Source organism: Danio rerio, chromosome 9 (genome assembly GCF_052040795.2).
Source record: "Danio rerio strain M-AB ecotype USA chromosome 9, GRCz13ab, whole genome shotgun sequence".
Lineage (NCBI taxonomy): Eukaryota > Metazoa > Chordata > Actinopteri > Cypriniformes > Danionidae > Danio > Danio rerio.
In genome coordinates, this window is record NC_141029.1 from 52,447,176 (window position 1) to 52,453,175 (window position 6,000).

Here is a 6,000-nt window from a genome sequence, read left to right on the forward strand (position 1 = left end):
GTCCGGTTTCCCCCACAGTCCAAACACATGTGGCATAGTTGAATTGGGGAAACAAAAATTGGCCTTAGTGTGTGAGTGTGTGTGTATGTGTGTGCAAAACATATGCCGGATTAGTTGGCGATGCATTCCGCTGTGGCATGTATGTACCAAGCCGAAGGATAATGAATGAATGAATGTATAATGGGGCAATGCAGTAGTGGAGTAGGTAGTGCTGTCATCTCACAGCAAGAAGGTCGCTGGTTCGAGCCTCGGCTCAGTTAGCGTTTCTGTTTGGAGTTTGCATGTTCTCCCTGCGTTCACGTGGATTTCCTCGGGGTGCTCCGGTTTCCCCCACAGTCCAAAGACATGCGATACAGGTGAATTGAGTAGGCTAAATTGTCTGTAGTGTATCAGTGTGTGTAAATGAGTGTGTGGATGTTTCCCAGAGATGGGTTGTGGCTGGAAGGGCATCCGCTGCGTAAAAACGTTCATTCTGCTGTGGCGACCCCGGATTAATAAAGGGACTTAGCTGACAAGAAAATGAATGAATGAATGAATAATGGTTGGATAACAATAATGTAGAAGTACATTACCCTATCTGTTGGCCTAAATTACACATACACTGTAAATGTATGCCTTAATTCTGATTGGCTGATTGGAATGTCACTACAGGATCAACATACAGTATATGTTAATCCATAAACAGGTCTAACTTGGGAAAATCACACTAACCGTGTTTATTCTTATACAAGATTATTATGGACACCCCATAGCTGTTTCACTTTACTTCAGGATGCATTAATGCCGCTCGGTAGGTCTATTGGAGACATTCATAAATATTCTTAGCAAATCTAATAAATGTTTGTAGACATTCTCGTTACATAAATGCACTAAATCGCACTTCAGCAGTGTTTATTTGAGAGCGCACAAGAAGATCCATGCTTGAGCAGCGTATATTTGAGGGTGTGCAAGAAGTTTTGTGCATGAGCAGAGGAAATCGACGCGCAAGCAAAGAGATTGGCATGCTTGTTGGCTATTACATAAATGCGATCTCGACTTGTAATACTGCGCTCACGACATTTGTCATTGAAACGCCACAGGTAGTTGGTAGATCTGTGAAAAAAAAGGCCTGCTGCCACAGCTGGAAAAAAATCCTAGAGGAAACACTGGGAGATTTCATTTTATTAACTGTTCAAGTAACAAACAATCCATTAAGAACTAACAATCTAGTTATATACACCTACAATAATGATAAAGCAATCATTCTAAAAATCATTCTGAGTGTAAAACAACAGTTGGGTTCAGACCACAGCTATAACAAAAAAGTTGTAGAGAAATTAGTTGATTGGGATTACCTCCTGAATATTTATTTTATTTAGCTTTTAAAGGATAAAACACAGGCAGCCGGTCAGAATCTATTGAAATACAAAGGGCTTGTGCAATTCACAGCTACAGACAACCTTGTGGGGAACAGTGTTGGGTAAGTTACTTACTTAAAAAAAAAGTAATAGATTACAAATTACTGATTACTACTAGGGATGTAACGGTATCAGAATTTCACGGTACGGTAATACCTCGGTATGAATGTCACGGTACGGTATTTATTGAATCATTTACAGGAAAAAACAAAACTTATGAAAATACTCCAAAAAAGTGCCAAAAGTGTCAATGACATACAAATTAGCCATCTATCTGTAAGCTTTGAAACAGGAACTTCAATTTTAATAACAACAAAATATTAAACCATGTAAAAAAATAAAGTTTCAATTTAGTATTGTTGAAAACTCATCACATTCAACATTTAATCACTCACTCACTTAGATAGAGATGGGTTTAAAGGAAAATTATCATATAAATATAATCTGGTAAAAGCTGGTATCTCTGGGCATTTACAATGTTCCCTGCAGCAGAAAAAACCCCTCTCATTTGGGACTGAGGTTTCTGGGACAAGAGAGATATGACTTGGCCCAGGTTGACAGCAGTGGGTAACGTTGTGCATTGTCTTTCCCCCACTTGAGTGGACAAGCCATGAGTGAGATAGAGGTCTCATGTCTGTATCAATCTGAACAGTGTGCTGTGTCACACCCTCCGTCCCGCCCTTCAGTAGGCGCGCGACAACAGCGCTCTTGAGTGCGCGCTCAACCCCCCCTCCCCGCTTTACAGTACGCGCGCGACCACACAGCTGATCAGAACGCGCGCGACAACACCGCTATTCAGTACGCGCGCGACAACACAGCTGATCAGAACGCGCGCGACAACACAGCTGATCAGAACGCGCGCGACAACACAGCTGATCAGAACGCGCGCGACAACACAGCTGATCAGAACGCGCGCGACAACACAGCTGATCAGAACGCGCGCGACAACACAGCTGATCAGAACGCGCGCGACAACACAGCTGATCAGAACGCGCGCGACAACACAGCTGATCAGAACGCGCGCGGCGACAACACCCGCTTCAGGTTCGATCATTTCCAGCTCTTTTTGATGCCCGCTTCTAGCAGCACACTCCATTTCCGCATTACTGTATCTGTAGCGACAACAGACCGCAAGGGCTGATGGGAATTGTAGTTTCCGCTGCCTCCCGTTCGCTTCATTCGCCTGAGCAAATTTTCTCAGAAGACCTATAGTTTTACCGAGTCATGTGACTACGGTAATATCGAAAAAAATTTATATTGCGTTATGACGGTATTTACAATACCGTTACATCCCTAATTACTACTGTAAAATTGTAAGTGGATTACATTACTAATTACTTCATGTAAAAAGAAATCAGATTACTGATTACTTTACGTTGTATTTTTTTAATCAGTGTGTAAGCGAGGCGCACAACTAACGCGCTTTGCGCTGGACTTTAGACCGGCTTTGTTTTGGTCTATTGAAAAATCTATTATAGTTTCTCAAAATAACAACGCGCCAGCAATGCGCCTCAACATTCCTTCCTTTTTTTAGACCAGAACACCTATGGGCGCACATATGAGCGCAAATGCATTTGCTCTTTAAACAGCGTGCTGCAAAACGTCAAAACAACTCTTGCGCCAAGCTGATGCTAGCAAATAACAATTGCGTCGCGCTTTGCGCCAAATTGCGCCGGGTGTATGATAGGGCCCTGCATCTGTATGCTTAGGTGAAGATTATGATTATCGTACTCGGTTCATTTCACAAAGCTGACTTCATTTGATAACTTACCGTTTGAGCCAAACTAGCTACTTCTCTGCTGCTTTTTATGGAGCTTGACACTGCTGGTCAATGAATTGCTGTTGCATGCATAATATAGATGTAGAAATCTCCTGAATCTTGCTTCTGAAGTGAGCTATTCCTTTAAATCCAGGAGTTATTTACAGAGCGGAGCCCATTAACACAACACTCTGAGCCTGTGTTACACAGACAGATAAAACAAATGTAATTTGCGCAGAACAAGCTTCCTCTTCAAACTTTCTTCCTGTTAATGTCCTTCTCTCTCTCATTTTCTCGCTCTCCCAGACCGAGGGAATAAACGGACACAGGCTTGCGGCCCTGTTTTTTTTCTTTCTTTCTTTTCTCCCTCATTCTGATAGATTGTAGTTGAAGCTAATTGCAGTGTTTCAGAGCGGACTCTCTCGTCTGCTTAACCCCAGGATTTCTGTCCTTTTTTTTTCTCTCTCTTTTCTTTTTTTTCATTCCAGAGGTCTCGGTGTGGAAGGACGGTGAGTACCCTGCTTTGTTAATTACGAGGATAACACATTCACTCATCAAATAATGGATGTGCTTTGCAATTTCAAGTTTTAATAATCAATTACTGAGAGCAATTCTCCATGGAGTTGCAAAAGAGTCATTAAGTCTCAAAAGGCAAAGGAGAAAAAAAAAGCTCTATTTTTACAAATGCCTGGGGGGAAATGGCTCAAAGCGCTTTCTATGCATTCGCCGATGCAATTCCAATAGAGAAAAGGATGGAAGAAAAGCTTGTGGCATTTAGTTCTTTAAAAAGAGGGATGTCTTATGAGGTGAAGTGTATAAAGTGAAGCCTGTGGACTGTACAAATATAAGCAGAGATGCTGAACAAATTATTTGAAGGCTCGCGCTTCCTTTTTCCTCATTTAATACTTATACAGTGTGAGATCAGCATAACATTTTGAGTAAAAAATGTTAATAATGAGAATTCTTTGATGACAGCAGCATTTAAGGAATGTCACTCGTTTAATTTTAAGAATTTCATGTTTAAATATTATTGAAGGGATTAGTGTCCTGCAATGTGTGAAAACAGAGGTATTTCTTAAACGCATGTTTACTTTTAGTGTAGGGCTGCACAATATTGGACAAATCTAGCATTGAGAATTTTTTTTTGTTGTGATATACAGTTGAAGTCAAAATTATTAGTCCCCCTGTTTATTTTCTTCTCCAATTTCTATTTAACAGAGAGAAGATTTCTTCAACACATTTCTAAACATAATAGTTTTAATAACTCATTTCTAATAACTGATTTATTTGATCTTTGCCATGATGACAGTAAATAATATTTGACTAGATATTTTTCAAGATACATCTATACAGCTTACAGTGACATTTAAAGGCTGAACTAGGTTAATTAGGGTAACTAGACAGGTTAGGGAAATTAGGCAAGTTATTGTATAACGATGGTTTGTTTAGTAGACTATCGAAAAAATATATAGCTTAAAGGGGCTAATAATATCGTCCTTAAAATGGTGTTTAAAAAATTTTAAAAAACTGCTTTTATTTTAGCCGAAATAAAACAAATCAGAATTTCTCCAGAAGAAAAAATATTATCAGACATACTGTAAAAATGTCCTTGCTCTGTTAAACATCATTTGGAAAATATTTAAAAAAGAATAAAACAATAAAAGGGGGGCTAATAATTCTGATTTTAACTGCATATTACGATATGAATAGAATCTCACCAGATAAATTTCTATCTCTACTTGGAAAGAATTTATAATGTTAGATTGTTTGGGATGATTCTGCAATGCAGGCTCTATTTTAATGATCTAGGCGCAAAGTCTGAAGCACATGACAAATAGCATTAAGGGGGGTGTCCGAATCCACTTTTGCTATATTAAAGATGGAAAAATATGATCGGCGCATGGTCTAACAGGGTGGTGCTTATTCTCTTAATAAGTTATGATTGTGTTTTGAGCATAACATGCATTTAATCAGAGTCTCATCTCTCATTCCCTTTAAGAGTCAGTTGTGTTGCGCCATGGCGCATTCATTTTACATGGCAGACTTTTGTAAGTGGAAAACTGAACACTTCACTAGCAAGAAAACAGTTAAACAGACCATCTGCAGCCTGAGGATAAAGAACAAGTCTCCTCCATTCAGCATCTTTAATTTCTCTTTTTTTTACTTTTGCTCTTTACTTTATTCCTTTACTTTCGTAGGGTAAGGAAACAGTGTTGTACGCACTTCACTGAAGATATCCATTAGCCTACATATTTAGTTTAAGCGCTAAGATTTGTTTCAATACTATTTCTAAACTCAGTTCTAATTTCCAGCAAATGTATAAATGAACAATAATAACGAAGTGTGGTCAAAAAAACTGAGTAAATCCAAAAACGCGTCCTATTCTTATGCTCCATATGTCTCCATATGCGCTTTAACATACCTCCTTTATAGACCTGCACACCCATGCACAAAGCGGCACAAATGGATTTACTATTTAAACAGCATGGCACAAAACGTGAAAATTACAGAGTTGCTTTAAAAAATTTGTATTGTTTAGGTTTTTTTCCACAATGGATTCATTAATTCTACATTAATCAGACTCATTGTGCATGGCAAATGTTTAGGATAACAAATATAAACATTTTAGACGTTAAAAGTTGTTCTTTGGCTTGTAGCCATAAATGAAGTTTATTTTAAAACTAATTTCGAGAGGATCACGTTCTTATGATTGCTTGCGGCTGGTCCTGCATTATCCAATTTATGACTCTCCAATCAGACGATTCCTAAGCGACTATAAATACCCTAAGTTCCATATAACAGCCATCTTTGTTTTGAAGAATTCCCCCTTCCACCCCCATTCCT